Raw genomic sequence first — 20,149 nt, 5'->3', positions numbered from 1 at the left:
ATATATATATAATCACTAATTGCAATATCATGCACCAAGCATACTGCAGTATACTCAAATTCAAACAGGAACTCAGTTATTCTGATTTTGCCTTTTTGCGAAGGCATACTGGCTTTAAATATAGTTTAGCAAACCCTAAACATTGATATACTGCAAATGTAATGCATATTGGCAAACAGCTAAATATAGTACCAAATGATTTTGAACATGAGTAAAATAAACTAATTATGAGCATTAGTTTCACAATCCAGTACAAGTTGTGCTAGGTAATCAATGAGAATCCAAAGTGTCAGTTATATTAATATTTCTGTAAATGCATAGGTAGCACAACAGATAAAAGGGTTCAGAATAGTGAACTTAAAACAGAATGAATATGCCTTCCAAAGATACATTATGTTATAAAGAACATTACTAATGCATACTCTGGCATATGGTAAACAAATAAGCAGATGGTATTGAAATGCTGGATCCTTGTGTAATACAGTTTAGGAATTTTTGTTTCTTCAGGGCATTCCTTTAAGTAAATACCTTTTTATATTTCCTTATCCTGAAAATTTCTAAATAAACCAATATAAATAACGACTGTTACGATTTAAACATGATAGGAAGATCTAGTAACTTAAGCAGAATTTTGTTAGATGCAAACATAGTTTTTAGTATCTTTATTATGCAGAGGACAAAGAAGAATATCTTTAAATATACCTCAAATTTCTTTTTAATCAGGTAAATGAAATACTACCTACTTGAACTTTACCTCTTAGAGCCAGCAGATGAAACTCTAAGAAAGTCATATGCTTCATAATGTCTCATCCTCACAGCTGCTATGCTAAAAACAGCAGAGGGCGGGTGCAATAGCTAGTTTGCTATTGGCTATTGCAAAGTGAAATAGCCAATAGGAATCATGCTATGCATTCCCATGGTGATTTGTTTTTTATTCTGACGGCAGCAGAACTGCCCGGCCAATAAAAAACAGTTGGGGGAGCTGGCTGTCACTGCTAGCTCCGTCCAATCGTTTTCTATTTTATTTTTTACTACTTTTTAAACTGCTCGGCGGCATTCAGCTATTTACTCACTGCTGTTCGGCATCTATGAGAATAGGCAGAACACCAGTGAGTAGCCTGCCGGAGGTTCGGCTCAGCCAATCCAGATGTTGGATCGGCTGACTCTAACTCCTTCTGCACTTCGGGTCGGCCGAACATGCAGAGCATGTTTGGCCGACTCAGAGCCGCACAAAGCAAGTCGATGTACGGCTGATTTCCGCAGATATACGGATGGAATCAGCCGTACAAGACTGAAGTGAATAGCCAAACAGCGTTCGGCTCACTTCACCTTGGGTCGTTTATTCACTCGGCTGCCTACGGCAGCTTTGTAAATAGACCCCTTATTATCTCCTCAGTTGTGAATGAACAGGAAATGATCTGTACTGAGTACCTCCTCTTCACTAATAGCGACTGCTGGGGCCTCAATCTCTTCCTCCAAAGGGAACAACATAACCCTGATATTAAACTAATGTCAATTGACTGTACTGTTAAAAAAAATACAAAAATAGTAAAAAAATTAAATTAAAAAAATAGAACACACACAAACACACGTGCACCAGTGGGCTCACATCATGGTGTGTGTAACACACTCATGCTGGTGTGCACTGTGCACATGCACTGCAGTGCATTGTTACAACTCATTCCAGTGCTTATTTTTTTTCTTTTAAAAAAAATAAAAATATTGTTTTACATTTATGCACAAGTATCACGGGACCCACAAAATCTGTAGCACCACCTTTTTACTCTATCAGTCCTTTGCTTTCACAAAATGTATGGTTTGGAGGGTCTTTTACAAAGTTTGAAAACTTTACAGTGCCTTGCAGTGAAAGGGTTAAAGGAAATCTGTACTTCTAGTAAACGTATTATTTATATCTCTACTACTCATTCAAGTCTTACACTTACCTGCCTCTCCTCTTCCAACATTTGCACTGTACAGCTTTCTGGGTGCCCAGAGGTAGGTTGTCCATTAGTGCTAATAGTATACTGTTGAATGTGTGCAAGAATCCTCTAGTACTGATGACATGAAAAAGGAGGTGTTCTTGTGCAACGGAAATCAGTGAGAGCAAGGTATATCTAAGGGGGAAGCAGAGAGGAAGATGGAACATTTACTGAGGGTGCAAAGCTGAATATGTGAATTAATCTTCCGGTTATCTTAAAACTGACAGATTCTTCATCAATGTGTACCTTGTATCCTTGAAAGAACATTTAATGTTTCAGTGTGGATCGTTAGATACATTTTTTACAAATCTGAATTAATTTTTTCAAAATATTTAAACTTTGAATACCGCTAGATAATTTTTCATTTTGTAAATGTCCATATATATTTTGGATATGAGCTCATAGTATTATTTTGAGCCTAAACTGCATGTTTGTTTTTCCTTTTCTGACTTGTCAGCCAATACAATGGAATAAAAAAGTACTATAAACATAATATATTATCTAGGTGAGGAACAGTAAAAAAGGATTGTAAAAATCCTATTTCTTTTATTAGAATATAATTATATTCCTCTCATTTTACTGTCTAAAATTGCTTCTATAGGGAATTGTGATTTCAGCAAAAGTGTCAATAAAATAACCTAGGAAGAAAGTTTCAATAAAAGGTTGCGTGAAATATATTCCAGAAGACTAACTTAAAATAGTCTCTGACAAGACTTAAAATGTGCATTCAATTTTCTTTTTTAGGGCAGAGGACAATAATCTGAAATTGGTGTGTGAGTTACAATTGCAGAAAGACAAAAATCCTGTGTACATGAATGCTGGTGCACAGATTTTAGTTCAATAAGTATTTATTGAGAGTTTAAGAAACATACAAGTAAAAGGTCAATTCACAGAAATCAAAGTCACAGCACAATAACATTTGAAGTACAAAGGCCCAAAGTCTTGGGACACGGTCACGGCTACATAACCCCGGGCCAGGGGGACAAGTAGATAGGACAAACATCACCCGTACGGGTCTCATCATGTCGTGCCACTTGTGTGACTCTGAGGTATGTCCCTCCCGACAGGGATGTCTCAAAAGATATTTTCCACTTAGGGGCATATGAGCCAAAACCAGCTGCTACTGTAACCAGACTAATATACGGAATAGAGTCCTTCCTTTAGGGCTGACCACATACTGACAAAGAACAGTAGGACGACTAAGGAAGGAAATCACCAAGGTCGGGAATGTGGGCAAAACAAAAAGAAACAGAAACGAGAACTTATAGAGGACCAGAAAAAGGAGGAAAAAGAGTAGAGAAGCTAAGTAAAGAAAAGGCAAGGAAGCACTGAGTACAGAGAAAGGTCGGTGAAGAAAGGAGCCCTAAGGACCAGGGCCAGGGGAGCCTCGTCCATCACCCTCCGCCACATTGTCACAGCCACCCGTAGGGATCTAGATGACCTAAGAGATTACCCCATCCGAAAATGTATCTGAGGCTCAAAAGTCCAGCCACACAGACCAAGTGACATTGTAGCTATCTCTCGTGTCATTTTCATCTGCCAGTAGCCGTTCCAGGTCCGCAATATGGTCCACTTCCACAGTCCACTCTGCCAAGGTAGGGAGCACAGGTGTGCCCAAGTGCCAGGGGATAACTGCCCTTGCAGCTGTGAGAAAATGCCTTAGGAGGCCCCTTTTTACCGACTTTAGTGAACCTGGTGCCATAGTTAACAGTGCGATCCTGGGGTCGTTGGGAATCACTGTATCTGTCACTCGGTGATGGACATCCAGCACTGCCTGCCAAAACTCTTTGATTGGAGGGCAACTCCCCCAAATATGCGTCATATGGCCCGGAGAGGACTGACAGCGCCAACAGAAGTCCGGGACTTGAGGGTAAAACCGGTGGAGTACCGTGGGGCATCTGTACCACCTGGTCAGAATTTTCAGGTTCTTTTCGTGTGCCTTACAAGCAATGGAGAGTGAATGAGATAGGACAAAAGATTTTTCCCTGTCCAACTCACTGATGGGGAGTCCTAGTTCTTGTTCCCATACCGATACATAGCCTGGAGGTTCCGGGGGAGGGCAAGAGGAGAGAAGTGAGTAAAGTAGCGAGACAGTATGGGTAGGGGGAGAGGATTGTAGGAGTAGGGATTCAAAAGCTCTAGGGGTTGCCTCAAAAGCTCAGGGTGAGTGAACGAGGAAACAAAAGAACGAAACTGTCTTTCGGCCAACCATGTGCGATCGATTGAAGGGACTACCGCGGAGTCCCGGATAGCCACCACTAACCGTCTGTGGGAATCTCTAGTCCATCCCCCGAAGGAGGCCTGACGCAGCGCTGGAGGGAACGCTGGGTTATTAAAGAGTGGGGTCATGGGGCCAACGTAGGAGGAGAGCCCCGATGTGGAAACCCATTTATCCCATAATCGTAGGGTATGCATAGTCAAGACCGGAAAGGAAGGAGGCAGGGCCCGAGACGCCGGAAGGATCCAAGGTAGGACCTGCAGGTCGGAGCCCGTAAGCTCCCCTTCAAGTCGAACCCATTGTTTATCATCGGCTCATGGAACCAATCCGTGATGCGCAGTAACACTGAAGCTGCATGATACAGGCGTATATCCGGGGCACCAGCACCGCCCTTACGCTTAGGCAAATACAGAGTTTTGAACTTCACACGAGGGCGGGAGGAGCCCCAAATGAACTTTGTGAATAATTGGCGTAGTTTCTTAAAGAAAGAAGAGGGGGGAAGGATCGGCAGGACCTGGAAGAGGTATAAGAATCTGGGGATCACGTCCATTTTGAGAGCATGGATCCTTCCCAACCAGGAGATGGTCTTACGATCATATGTGGACAGATCCAGAGCAGTCTTCCGTAGCAGGGGGTCATAATTGAGGGCAAACAAGTGAGATAAATCCGAAGAGAGATGGACCCCCAGGTATGTGACTGAGGCATGGCAGATGCGGAACACATTCAGGATTTCTGATTTAGTGAGGTTCACTTTGAAGTTACTGAGCAAACCAAACCGGGTAAACTCTTGGAGAATGGAGGGCATAGAGGTATGGGGGTGAGTGACATAGACTAATAAGTCATCTGCGAAGAGAGCCAATTTAGGTTGTAAGGGCCCTACCGAAAGACCCGGAAGCGACGTGTTCCTGCGAAGGGCCACCGCCAGGTTCTCCATAGTTAGCACATAGAGCAGCGGGGACAGTGGGCACCCCTGACGGGTACCATTGGATATCCTAAAACTCGGGGAAAGAGAACCGTTGATCCGGACACGGGCCGTTGGGTTAGAGTATAGGGCCATAATGTTGCGCAACAGAAGGGGCCAAACTCCAACTTGCAACAGAGAGTGTCGAAGAAAATGCCAACTCAGTCGGTCGAAAGCCTTGATGGCGTCGACCGACAAGAGACACATGGGAGTATTGGAAGTCTGGGCATGTTGCATAAGCAGGACAGTTTTGATGACGTTGTCTCTGGCTTCACGCCCCCTTACAAACCCAACCTGGTCAGAGTGAATAAGGCTGGGGAGTATAGGTTGTAGACGATTGGCTATCAATTTGGAAAAGAGTTTCAGATCTACATTAATGAGTGAGATGGGACGGTAGTTAGTACAAAGGGTATGATCCTTCTCCGGCTTAGGGATCAGGGAAATATGGGCCTCCAATGCCTGTGCCGGAAAATCCGATCCCAGGGCGATAGAGTTAAAGACCCTAAGGAGAAACGGAGCTAAGAGATCCTTGTATTGTTTGTAGAACTTGGCAGAGAACCCGTCCGGCCCCGGACTCTTACCCGCCGGCATGGACCTAAGAACACAGTTGAGTTCCTCCATGTTAAAGGGGAATTCCAAGTCCTCTGCCATAGAGTCATCCAGGACAGGGAGGGAAGTATCTTGCATATAGGAGGATAAGCGGGCCTCCCAATCTGGGGCACTCGTGTCGGTCTTTGGGATATTATACAGAGATTCATAGAACTCTGCGAATGCCTTATGGATCTCCGAGGGCGAGTGAACTAGGACATCCGGAGACGTCCGGATCTGTGAGATGAAAGTGTGAGAGGATCTAGGGTGTAGGGTCCTAGCCAGGGCCCTACTACATTTGTCTCTGAATTCATACGCTCGATAAGCCAACCTGTCGGCATATCTGCGTGTCGAGAGATCCAGAATCCCCAGCAACTTCTGTCTAGTCTGTGAAAGTTGTAACAAAACCTCTGGATCGGGAGAGCCTTTGTGACGAGTTTCTAAATCCCTAAGAGACTGAAATGTGTCACGTAGGGACTGAGAGCGCTCCCGCTTTAGCCTAGATCCGTGTTGAATCAGGGTGCCCCAGAGGACCGCCTTTAGGGCTTCCCACTTGGTCGGGAGGGGGGTGGGGTCGTGGTCATGGATCTCCAAGAACCGACAAATCTCCAGGGAGATCGCATCAGCACATACCGGGTCAGCTAATAGAGATTCATTAAGACGCCAGTCCACTCACGTGTCGGGGTCTGTGGGATCTGCAAAGAAAGGGTGACCGAGGCATGGTCAGACCACACAGTGGGGTCTATGTCACAATTAGGGGACCAATCTAGTACCGGATGGGAAACAAAGAAGTAGTCCAGCCTACTATACGAACGATGAGGGGCAGAGTAGTGCATATAGTCCCGGGTCATGGGATGAAGAACCATCCATATATCCACCAATTGAAGTTCAATGAGGCGTTTTTTGAGTGTACGTAGTTTGGAGAAAGATAATGTGGAGCGACCTACCGAGGAGTCTAGCACGGGTTCAAGGGTGAGGTTAAAGTCTCCCCCAACAAGGACCGTACCCTCTGCAAAGTCCGCTAATATCTTCAGGAATTGGACAGCAACTTTGGTTTGGTTAGTGTTTGGAAGGTAAAAGTTCTCCAGCGTAAAGGTCCTACCCCAGAGTGACAGTTTAAGCAATAAATATCTACCAAACTCATCCATCAAGTTTAACCAATTCTTGCACAATTATTCTAGAAAAAGGAAAATGAAAAACCAAACAGGATATTTCTCAAATTCTATTTTACTGGGGAAAAAAATCTGGTCCCATTAATGACAGTAAGATTTATTTACTGGGACAGTGACTGTCCAGATCAATAAACAATTATAGTTCGACATATTGTTCTCAGTAAGAATTGCATCCAATTCAGATGTCAGTATTTATAAAGAGTTACATCAGTGCCTGCTTTGGCAAAAAAATAACAATAATAACGTTTGTTGATAAAACAGTTTCTCTTCACAGTCTTAAGGATTTTTGGCTTAATATTTTTGTGAAGGCAAAAATGTCCCTGGGTTTTATCCCTTCAAAGGTCATGTAAGTACAAAAAAATACCCGTTGATGTGCCAAAAATGCACTCAGCTCCTAATTTCTTAATGTGGATGGACAACGAGCAGTTTTTTGAGAACTGAATGGTGTCATCTCTGCTCACTTGCCTTTTTATAAATTACTGAGTTCCTCCCACTGCCCTCATTTCCACTACACAGGGTCTAATTTTTCTGTAGTTCAAGTTAAACACTGGGAGGGCTCATTGCCTTCCTTGTGGCAACACAGGAAGTTTGCGCCGGACACAGAATAGTTCTGAATTTCTAACAGGATCAATGGGTATTTTTTGTGAACCAATTAAACAGATATTGCAAAACACTTTTAACAGAACAAAATTAAGTAACTAAGATAAGTTGATTGTTAGAGTTTACATACTATTTAAAGTCTTTAAAGTCTTCATTTGTTTTGTGTAAATTAGCAAACAAATGTGTGCATTGAATTCAGGAATAAAGGGGAGTTAGCATGGCATTATTAGCACGGTAAGCATCCTGAATGATTCAACATTTCTAAAAGATGAGTATCACAAATAAGAAGGGGTCAAAACCTGTAACATCCCTAAATAATATATGTTACTTAGGCCATGGATCTTTTTTTGAAAAATATGATCCAGTCTGGCATCTGTCATGGTGGAAAAAAACTTTATACCTGATGTCTGTGGAAAGTGATACAGGCAAATGCTTAGGAGTGACTAATCAATGCCAATTTGGTAACATTCTGTCACATGCTGTTTTGAGCCTGTCTTCTAGATAAATTTGGCTTGTTAGTGAAATCTGATAATGCTTTGATTGAAATAAAGCTGTTCTAATGCAACCCTATGTTAACAAAATTACATGCACAATTACTGTAAAATATTAGCTATGTTTTAAATAGAATAGAAAAAAAACTGATACTAACATTCAGATGTTTCCTATAAAGCATTATAATTTCCATTTTTCCCTAAGAAAAAAAAGGAGGGTCATTAACATTGTATCCAATGCAATTATTTTTCTCTAGAAGACACGTGGTGGACTGGGAATTAAACGTTGCCCTGTTAAACTCTTTCCTGCTCAGTCTGCTAAAGTTAAAAATATCAGAACGCAACAGAGAGGAAATGGCCAGAAGCTGTAATGACAATAATATAGCACATGGATAGCTGCACAGCAAGGGAGAACCACTAATTTCTTGAAAATTGGACTTACACAATATGTAATTTCGATGTGATGTGAAAAAACAATTAAGGGTGAAAATGTGAATATAAAACGACATGCTATCACAAAAGTACAGATCATATAAACCCAAAATGACCCATTTACTCATGGGGATCTAAATTGCCCTTCATAGTAATACCAGATACTACTTGTTATGGAGATAACTTCAAAGAGAACATAATGTAACTCTTAATGGCATAAATAAAAAAAAAATCAACAGCAGACATGAAGAAAGAAAAGAGACAATACATTAGGCCCAATTACTTACTAATGTTAGAGCAAGAAATGAATGTGAAAAATAATATCTCTTGCTATTGGTTAAACCTCTTCAATAATATCAATTGGTCAAACAATCTGTTTTTTTCGGGTCTGCATCTGTGTAATTCTTTGTCTATACACAATGAAAGCTACTATGTACATTACATAGTAGTAGCAGTAGTAACTTAATAATAAAATTATTTGTTACTAATAAACTGAGTGTGTTCACTTCCAGCACAGCAAATCAGTTCATGGGCAACTTCCAGGAGTTCTAACTCTTTCTCACTATTGTTAGAATGTTTTTTTTACTAAATGTAATTACATGCAATATTGAGATCACATGACCATTTTCAGTGAAATCACATGCATTAACAAAATGTTCAATTCATTAAACTCTCTACTGTTCTCTAAAACATGCAGAAAATACTGAATGAAATACATTAAAGTCAATTTACTTAAAAAAAATGTATGTAGTAAATAGCACTGGCCTGGGGCATTTGGCATTTAACACCTGTCAGCCTGTGGCAGGGTGCAAGTGTTAATTTGTGTCTCAACTGGATTTTAATGTTATTACATTAATTGTCTGCACCCATGTGCCTTTTTTAAACTGGGAAAGACAAAAAAATTAAAAAGGTGAAAAAATAATGCCAAAAATAATGCCCAAAATAGTTTTTTTTTTTTAAACACGTTTTGCAGACATATCTCATGCAGTATATAATGCATAGATATTCGTGAATTATACACTCAAGAGATAAATAACACATGAGGTATTGTACCACAAAACCTCATGTGGTATTTAACTGTTAATAAATGAAGCCCACATTCTTCTATAAGCTTCAGAGGTTTTAATTCTCCACGCTTAATCCAAAATAAAAAAAAACAAAGCTTTGGCTGGGCTTACACCTTAATGATCAATAAGTAGAATTTGAGACTTGTTCTTTGTGAATGTATTTGAGCCTGTGGAAATAGCATTTTCTCAACATCAACCAACTGTATGGCAGTACAGGTAATGAACAAATGAATGGGCGATTGAAACAATAGTTCTCCAGGCTTTAAAGTACATTATGTACAGATGCATGAATTTAATTATTCATGTATTTACTTATTTCATTTTTTACATCTCTTAAAGATGAAAAGATTTGATTGTTACAATTATTTGAACAGAAATAAACCCCTTTTGATTAATAAAACATATGCATAATCTGTAGCATTTAAGTCAAGCTCTTATCTTATGCTTGAATGGAAAGAAAGAAAAAAAAATAGTCTGTATGTTTTGCTAACTTTATTTGCACTTTCCAACTAAGTATGAATAAAACTAATACCCCAGAAAGTGTCCAAACAAATAGTACATCCTTTGTTAGATATTGATGAAAAAAATATAGATCACCAAATGCTTCTAGCAATAAAGACTGCCATTGGCTTATTATTACTTAGTTAAAAGGCTTTTGTCAATGTAGCAGTGATGTTAAGTGCATATTGATTGTTAACACATTATTGGCACTAAGTGCACAAGTTAAATTTGTTGTATAGAGAATCATTAAAATAAATGATGTATACTCAGCGAAATAGAGATATAAAATACCCCTCTAAATATTTTGTTTTAGAATTGTCACCAGGGCAAGAGATGAGGATAGTTCATCCAATAGGAACAAGTTTTTTGGTGACCGTAGTCTGAGATGTGAGTTCCCCTCACGGGAGACTTTCTCTTTCTATAGCATCTCTAGGACAGCAAGTGAGGGACAGTCTCCACAATGGGATGTGGACAGCTAGCAAAATCATTTGTATTTTAACTCTTCTCTACTCTATCCAAAACTAAAAGAAAAAGTGTCACTTTGCATCACACATGATCAGATCATGAAGGTTCAGTGCACTAAATGACTGCCATAAGTTAAGGCATTTAAAAAAATTGCTTCTAGTGGCTTTATTGTACTAAAACTGAAATATGAAATCTATATTGCATATTACATATTTTCTCAGTATTCCAAATAAATTTAAATAAAGTATGATTAGAAATTGCTGATGTACCAAAATAATTATTTTTCTTCTTATAATGACACTTCTAATTCCAATAACCTAATGTATTTGCAGTTTATGAACGTCCTATGTTCATAAACTGTAAGCTGTGGAAAAATTCGGTTTGGTTTGGAAATTTAAAGGGTTATTCACCAAGCTGCCGAGTGAAGTAAGCTGAATGCTGTTCAGCTATTTACTTCTGGCTTGTATGGCTGATTCCAGCTGTACATTGGCAGAAATCATCTGTACATTGGCTCTGTATAGCTGCCTTTGGTCAGCCAAACATGCTCTGCATGTTCGGCTGACCTGAAGTGCACTAAGAAAAATATTGGAATCAGCACTAAACCGAGACACCAACCCCTGAATACAATCATAAATACCAAAAAAAAGGGGCTTTTTAGGTGACTCATAAACAATGCAAGAAAATGCAGTTAGACATAATGCCATGTGACTCATTATTGTAAAGTAAAATTCATATTTAATAACGTAATTTCATAATTAGCAAAAACTTGTATATAAAAACATATTGTTACATAATTTCATATTGTTAAATGGTCCAATCAAAATCTGTACTTCTCCAGACGCGTTTCGCCTTAGCTTTTTCAAGAAGTTTATAGAGGTGGCCATGTATAAGATTTCTGAGGGCGAGCATTATGTAACAATATGTTGACTGAATTAAGTAATTATATATTGACTGATCTAATTAAATATGGACTTTTGCAATGTAATCAAGAATATATTATTGCTATTTTGCACAATATAAATCTGTACGGATTCCTAGAGGTGACATGCTGTATATATATATAATGGTCCTGTTTTTAGATGAGTGTGTTATGTTTTTTTATATACAATGTTTTGCTAATCATGAAATTAAGTTATTAAATATGAAGTTTACTTTACAATAATGAGTCACATGGCATTATATCTAACTGCATTTCGTTGCATTGTTAATGAGTCACCTAAAAAGCCCAGAAGGACTTCGACTCAGCGGATCCAACATCTGGACAACATTCTCATAGGGGCTGAACGGCAGTGAGTGAATATCAAATAGTAAAAATAGTAATAGTAAAAAAGTAATAGTAAAAAATAAATAAAGATATTTAAAAAAATAAAACATAATTAAAAAACCAATTGGGCGGAGCTAGCAGTGAGAGCTTGCTCCACCCAACTGTTTCCTATTGGCTGGCACCTGCTAAAGTCTTATAGCAGTTCCTGGCCAATGAATAACAACTGGGTGGATCCGGCTGTGACATCACAGATAGCTCCACCCAGTTGTTGTTTAATGACAGATCAGCTCCCCAGGTCATTTGGGGATGCTGATTTGTCATTACAACTGGGCGGAGCCAGCCGTGAGATCACAGCTTGCTATAACCAGCTGTCATTTGTGGGACAAACGGCCGGCAAAGCTACAGCTGGATCCTTCGGCTCCTTCGTGAATAACACCCTTAATTATTTTGGGATTCGTGTCAGAAATTCAATTTGGTTCAGGTTTTGGATTCACAACAAAACTTGAGTGTTCCTTAGTTTCAGATGAGTTTACGAATATTCATTTAGAATACCACAGAAAACCATATACAGATATTAATACTAAAGCTGTAGCTCCTAGACCTGAATGGCATTCGGGAGTCTGAATTTCTGAATTACCGAATACCATTCGGGAGCTCCAGAAAGCAATATGGGTCTGGGGGCCATATTAAAGGTTAGACTTTCAGACCTGAATGACATTCGGGAGCTCCTGAATGCAATTAGGAAATTCAGATCCCGAATGCCATTCAGCTTTAGTATATTATGTACATATGTATATGGCTCCCATGTTACCGTAATTAAAATTTGTATTCAGACCCATTTGGAAGCATTACATTGAAAAACACATCTGATTGGCTAGAAAAGTTGCATGTCTGATTCAGTTTAGTTTTTGAATGAAATTTGGATGGGATCCGAAATTCGGAAATGCAAATTCGGATTAAGACACATTCGGATGCATTGGGATTCGGAAATTCGAATGTGTCCAAATGTTTGATTTCTGAAAATTTGGACGATTCGGAACAAAATGTATTGCACATGTCAAAATCAAACTAATGTACATTGCTAACCCACAATGAGGACTTGCCAGTTTTACAGTTTTGGGTCAATGAAGATCTTGTCAATCCAAACTTTAAAGCATGTCTTTCTTAATATAATGAAACAGAGCCATTTTTAATAGTTTACATTTAAAACTGTTTTGTAACTGTACACAATAAAACCAGAGAAATGAGTTTACTTTACACGTTGTTACATCATCACAAATTAAGTACCCAGTTTTCTCTAATGTACGGAGCAGTAAAATAAATAATTGGATGACGTGCAACCAATTAATCTGATGCTGTATTTTTTTAATTGTTCCCTAATTAGTTTTAAATAATGTTGTAAATAACTTAACTTTCATATTATATAAACAGATGGCAATGACAAACTTTGCTGCATTCTATGAATATTGATTAGAGGATGTGATTTTAATTTTTATTTAGCAGTCCCTTTTTCAAAGAAAAAAAATGTAATCATATTTACTTAGCAATCAAAGTAAATATGTGACAAAACAGAGATGCTGATATAATAATATCGTAAATGCAAACCTCAATATTACAATGTGCTGTTAACCTAAATGAAGGGAGAAATATGTGCTAGCTGGCAGAAAATCCAATCTGTTCTTGAGTAAACAAAGAAGTGCTTGAATAAAGGCTCTACCTTAACAGACTAACAAATGATTGTGAAGCCAGATTTTAGAGTAATGCCATTCTATCTCTGGTGCCTGAGGAATGGATATGAAAGAACCTGCCAAACATATTCCGTTTTGCTTTTACTTTTTTTCCCCTTTTTGAAAGACATATTGGGATTAAGTGCCTATATTATATGTAACTGAAATCCAAAGTCCTGGCTGTAGAAAATTGTAATGGTTATTCAGTACATATAAACTAATTCCTAAAACTTAATAACAAGCTTTTTCTGACCATAAATCTGAATTACATCCCAAAATCGCAGATCTAAAATGTGTGACTGTGCTATATGAAAAAAAACATATGTTTTGATAGCTAGACAGACAGAGAGGTGGATATTGTGGGGTTAATTTACTAAAGGCAAATAGGCTGTTGACTTTACAAGGGTATTTACACTCTGCAGGGGAAGTTTCCCTTAGGTTAGTGAATGTGGTGAAAATTACACTTGTAAAGAATATCCAATCATGTGCAAGGAAAATTTAAAAATAGTATTTTTGCTCACATGTGATTTGGTGATGGAAGTCAGCAGAACTTTATCTTATTCACTTCACTAAAGGAAAACCATGCCTTCGAAGTACAAATTCCCTTGCAAAGGAAGCAGCCTATTTTCCATTAGTAAATTAAATTCCTGTTTGTGTGAGGATAGATAGAGAGAGAACAAGATGTGTAGATAGATAGATAAATAGATAGCAGTGGCGTGTCTACCACCATAGCAGCCTACGCGGCCGCTATGGGGCCCAAGGCCAGAGGGGGGCCCGGTCGGGAGCAGGAGAGAGGCTAAGGGATCCTTAACTTCCATGCGGCCGCAAGTTAAAATCTGTGCAGTCACACGGAACCTAAGGATACCTGTAGGATTTGTATATTAATGAGCCGCGGTATTCATATGTAAATCCCGCCATGCTTCATTAATGTGCAAATCGCCCTTCCCACTCCCAGGGAACTGAATGAGGGGGGTGGGACAGGGGGGAGTCAGGTCCTAGACTCGTAGAGTAGAGAAAGCAGGGTTAGGGCTTGTACACACCATATACAGTGCGTTCCAGACTGGTTAGCTGCTGGAATGCACTGTATCGCATAGTAAACTCTGCCGTGCGTTCTGGGGCGGGAAGGGGCGTTGTGGTGCATTGAAGTCAATGGCACCACAGCCACGCCCCCCTGCCCGCAGTGCAAGTGCCCGTACCAGAACGCGGGGCACATCAGTGCCTGTGTTGTGATCCAGTGCAATTGGAAAAAATGCTGCATGCACCGGAACACAGGGAGGAGTTTACTATGCGATACAGTGCATTCCATCAGCTAACCGTGCTGGAACGCACTGTATGTGGTGTGAACAAGCCCACCCACACTGCCACCCACGTTGTGCACCCACCCACACTGCAACCCACTCTGTGTACCCACCCACTCTGTGCACCCAGCCACTCTCTGCACCCACCCACATCACCCACTCTGTGCGCCCACCCACACTGCCACCCACTCTGTGCATCCACCCACATCGCCCACCCACTCTGTGCCCCCACCCACTCTGTGCGCCCACCCACACTGCCAACCACTCTGTGCACCCACCCACATTGCCAACCCACTCTGTGCATCCATCCACACTGCCAAAGAAATGAGGGAAAGTGGGTTATATTGCACTGTGTAATCCTACTTTGGTGTGGCAGTGCAATAACAACTTAAAATAACACTGCCAATCCAGTGAAGCAGGGGAAAGTGGGGTTACAAATTATAAACCCTTGTAGTATTTTAAATTATAATTATAACCCCCCTTGTGTGATTGCAAATTTCATTTTCCCAGCTTTATTGGTCGCACGGTTAAAGAATTAGGCCTCGTTACACAGGACATTCTTGCATTCCTGCAGCAGAAACATATATATTCTTGTGACAGGAATATTGGGTGTCCCACTTAGATGTGGCCGCTGTACACACTGAAGTTAATGACTGGGTGACAGCGGCCATATCTGTAAGCGGCAATCCACACGTAATGTACGCGATATGATTAAATGCAGTTTTGAATAGATCACTGTCTCTGGGCGCACGTATCCTAAGCTCAGGGACACTGATCTATTGCAAACGGCATTTAATCTTATTATTAATCGTAAATGATAATATATGCTGTAGTTCAAGCACCAGAGGGGGGTGCAGGTTGGGGGGCCCTATACAAAATTTTGCTATGGGGCCCTGTGATTTCTAGTTACGCCCCTGATAGATAGATAGATAGATAGATAGATAGATAGATAGATAGATAGATAGATAGATAGATAGAGTAGGGGTGAGGGGGCAGATACTCTAAAATATTTGAAGTGTATCTAAAGTCAAATATTTTTAAGCTTTAGATAGAGTGAACTTTTGTGAAATCCTCCTTTTTTATCTCTCTGCCCAATTCGGCAGATTTTTCTACACTTCCTGTCTGTGGAGTGGAAATTCTCTCTTAGACAGCTGTCACTGAAACAGGTGTACTTATTCAAATAGACCTATGAATTGGGCAGATGTCATATGACAGCAGCTGTGTTATGTAATCACTTTTGTAAGTTAAAGGTTGGAAATGGGTTTTGCATTATTCTCTTTAGATTTTATCAGATATTTGTATTATTTTCCTTCACTTGTGACAAATGTAAATTATGTTTTCTCTGAATCACATGTTAATAAAATTATGACCAGTTTATCAAAACTGGAGCAGACAAAACCAATCAGATTATCTCTCTCATTTTCAAACCTTACCTAAGCAAACTGAGCAAACTGAAGAGAGAAGATGATTGGTTGCCATGCACAGCTGCTCCAGATTTTGTCTGCTCCAGTTTTGATAAATTCTTCTCAATGGATTTCAACTCTTGAAGGATAGCTTGCTCAAATGGAAAAAAAATCTTCAATTACACCACACAAGCTAAAGCCACTTCAAAATCTCTTGGAAATGTTACAGTTCATCTTACTGTCTACTCTCCATGCTTACTTTAGTACACTTTAGTGTACTACCCGCACATGATTTTCAGTCCTTGTTAGATGTAATCTTAGTATTAAAAGCACTAGAAGACTGAGTGCTCAAACTGCAATGTATGTATGTATATCAAGCTATCCTTCAAGCTTCTTATTTTGATAAATTAGAGTGCCCATTCAAACTATCTAAGACAGATTTTGCCTCATTTCATCTCATTTCCTTTTGGATCTCTGGGACAGGAAGTGAAGAAAATCCCTTCAGTGGGACACAGACAATGTTAAAAAAAGTGATATTTTGGATTTCACATCACTTTCTGTCTTGGTGACAATGATCACCAGGACAAATTTAGACTTAAATCTCTCTATAGGGGGAATGGACAGCAGACAGCAATGAAGACCTGACATAGATTTTAACTATTTTCTACTCTATCCAAAATATTTATTTTTGCATTGTAATTTAATTAGAAACTATATCTGTATCTTCTCTCACTGCTGTCTGCCATAATGGGTGCTAAATCTATTGTATACTGCAAGGACTGAAAAGCAAGTCTCCAGAGCAGCTTAAATGTTTGTCTTACAACATCATGGGTCATTTTTAAAGGCAAGCCTTCTCCCTCATTTACTGATACTAGTACAGAAAAAGTGACAGGCTCCCCAGCTAGTCTCCTTTAATTTCACCGGTGCATGCTTGTCACTTCTGCAGAATGCTAACATTCTGATGGCTAATTGTATAATGTTTGCAATCACGTTTTCATTTAGTAGGATTGACATAGTTCCGATGTTTGTCTTAAATGATCATAAAACCCGATACCTCTACAGGTCTGCTGCAGGGTAATTAAATAACATGCAGAGATAGTTCAGTGTTGTGGGTCACTTATTTAGAAATGGTCCATTTCTCTGTTAACACATCTCAATCTTTTCAAAGCAGTTAGCTGCAAACAGCTTTAGTTTAGTCTCCAGCAAGCAGCATATGTGCTTGTGTTCATATAACTGAGAAAGTGATTCAGTTGCAGAATAACCAATATGTTACATATAACAGGGGCCTTATATAGAAAACAGGAGTTTCTTGTTTTTAGAAATTTCCTTTTGTTCAAGGGCAACAACGTTTGAATGAAAATGAGACATTATAGTTTATATGTCCTTTGTATTATTTCTGATTAGATGGGGATGCTTTACTAAAGGAGCTCAAATGTTTACTTAGCAAAATTAATAAAGTGAAGCTGTGTTGACTTGTTTTTAAATTCTCCTGTACATGATTGGGTAGTCACAGTGATTCTTGCGTAGACAAGAATCAAGGTGATTCTTTTTGATCTGAACAATCACTACCCCTTCAAAAAATAAACCCAAGGAGATTGAATGTCTCTACTTCACTATGTATATCCAAAAAGTAAACAATTAAAGTAATTGTAATGCAATTGTAATTGTAGGGTATGTCAATTTTTGCTTTGCCTTCTACTGATCTAGCCATAGCTTCGGCTGATGCTTCGGCTAGCTTCGGCCCCATGACCCCTTCGGTTCAGGAGAACTGAAGGGCTGGTGTACGGGCTATTCACTATAGCATGTACAGCTCCCGAAGTTGGTCGAGCCGAAGGCATATGCCTCGGCTCGACTGAGCTGCGGTGAAAGCCGAAGCTGGCTAAATGGCTGGCCGACAGCCTGCTTCTGACAGCTGGGCGGAGCCAGCCATCATCTCACGGCTGCCCCGGCTACTTTCAGGGAGATCAGCATCCCAGGTTACCAACTAACCAGGGACGCTGTCATTACACGCTGAGAACCCAGTCAGGCCGCTATGATATCACAGCGGCCTCTCCATGTTCTCAATGTGTAATGACAGGTGGCATTCCTGGTTACCTGGTAACCAGGAACGCCATCTGTCATTCCTCACCCGGGCGCTCTGGGAGTCTAATAGGCTCCTGGCCACCCGGGAGTGAACACTTTCTCCCAGAAAGGTTCACTCTGCTCGATCAAGCAGAGTAAACCTTTCCCTGCTCGTTTTTTTTTTTCTTCTGACATCGGAGCTCTTGGCTGCAGTCAGAAGAAGAAAAAGCTAGATTCCTATTGGCTATTTCACTTTGCAATAGCCAATAGCAAACTAGCTGCTGTCAATAATCAGAGGAGGACCTGCAGTTCTCCATCAGGTCCCCTTCTGGTGATTGACAGCAGCAGAGGGCTGGTGCAATAGCTATTGCAAAAGTGAAATAGCCAATAGGAATCTAGCTATGCATTCCTATGGTGTGTTCTTTTTTGATGGCAGCAGAACCGCCCGGCCAACGGCATTCGGCTATTCACTCACTGCTGTTCGGCATCTATAAGAATAGGCCGAACAGCAGTGAGTAGCCTGCCGGAGGTTCGGCTCAGCCGATCCTGATGTTGGATCGGCTGAGTCGAACTCCTTCTGCACTTTGGGTCGGCCGAACATGCTGCACATGTTCGGCCGACCCGAAGCCACACAAAGCCACCCGATGTACGGCTGATTTCAGTGAATAGCCGAACAGCAGTTAGTCGGTCAGTAGTCACTCGGCTGCCTATGGCAGCTTAGTGAATAAACCCCTTAGTTTTATCATTACAGCTTTATATAGATTTATAACCTTTTTAATACAATTTTGATGGATTCTAATTACATCTAAAGGCCAGGTCCAAAAGGAATGTTTAAGTTATTTATGTAGCCTAATCATAATCATTTCCAAGCTTCTTATGTCTTTCATATGCCAAAAGTGAGATTTTCCTGCCACAATTTCTGACTTTTCCTGTCCCCCTGGGAGTTTATAGTGTTCTCATCCACTTTCTTATGTCTCAACAACCAGTTTTTCATTCTCCATAACATAAAATAAATACAAAATCCAGCAGAAATAGTAAAAGCCCCTCATAATTGCAAACAGGTGGACAGAGCCAGGAAATCAAGCACAGAGATCTCACCAACAGAGACAAAAAATGCCAGCTGGTATTTACTATCTACTATCTACCAGGAAATTATATATCAGTATGTGGTGGACTGATTTTTTTAATACTAAAGTGTTGCTTTGAACAGAATGGGGAAGTGTTAAAACCTTTATCAGGTTATTTTCCTATCTGTGTACTGATAGGCAGATTTTATTTCACTTCCTTGGACATGCAACAGGAAGTGAAAGGAAATCTTCTGAAAGAAGACACAAAGGCATTTATCACTGATGGAAGATTTCTTCTCACTTTCCAGCAAGACAATCAGGCAGATTTACTAAATGAGATGGGAAGATTGACTTTCATTATACCATAATGTAAAATGCAAATTCTCGCTTATTTTTTCTTCTGCACATTATTGGGTATTCAAAGTTAACAAGATTCTCAACTTCCTTAGTAAATAAGCCCATCTGACAATACTTTTCCTAAAAGTCCCCAAACTGAGTATGAAAAACACAAACAAGTGGTTCTGAGACTGTTCCAGCCCTGGTTTATTTTTGACAAAACATACACTACGTTTTCACTGGGGTTGTAAACAAATTTACACTGAAAAGATAATTAAGCACATTAAAATAAAATTATACTGACTGTGGAATTCACTTAATCTATTGAGAATAACAAAAATGGTTGTTCAGTGGGGTCTGAAGGTAATGAAAACACACTCTCTAAATCATATATAATTAAAAACATATTAACTAGTTATTAAAGTTTAATTGATATTGAGAAAGAGGAAATTGCCTTTTCTATGGAGATTGTATTTTTCAGTTGCGCTTAAGGAATAATCAAAGTAAATATATGTTAAG

The 20,149-nt window shown here is 39.7% G+C and overlaps 1 protein-coding gene across 1 annotated transcript in view; it reads left to right on the top strand.

Annotated features, from left to right (window-relative positions):
• The window catches only part of CSMD3 (CUB and Sushi multiple domains 3), a 576,345-nt gene that overhangs the window by 93,973 nt on the left and 462,223 nt on the right, over nt 1-20,149 (top strand). The window lies entirely within an intron of this gene.

The sequence above is a fragment of the Nanorana parkeri genome, unplaced genomic scaffold (assembly GCF_000935625.1).
Source record: "Nanorana parkeri isolate BGI_ZX_2015 unplaced genomic scaffold, ASM93562v1 scaffold1019, whole genome shotgun sequence".
Taxonomy (NCBI): domain Eukaryota; kingdom Metazoa; phylum Chordata; class Amphibia; order Anura; family Dicroglossidae; genus Nanorana; species Nanorana parkeri.
The sequence above is the reverse complement of the archived record's forward strand: the minus strand, read 5'-3'. Positions and strand labels throughout refer to the sequence as shown.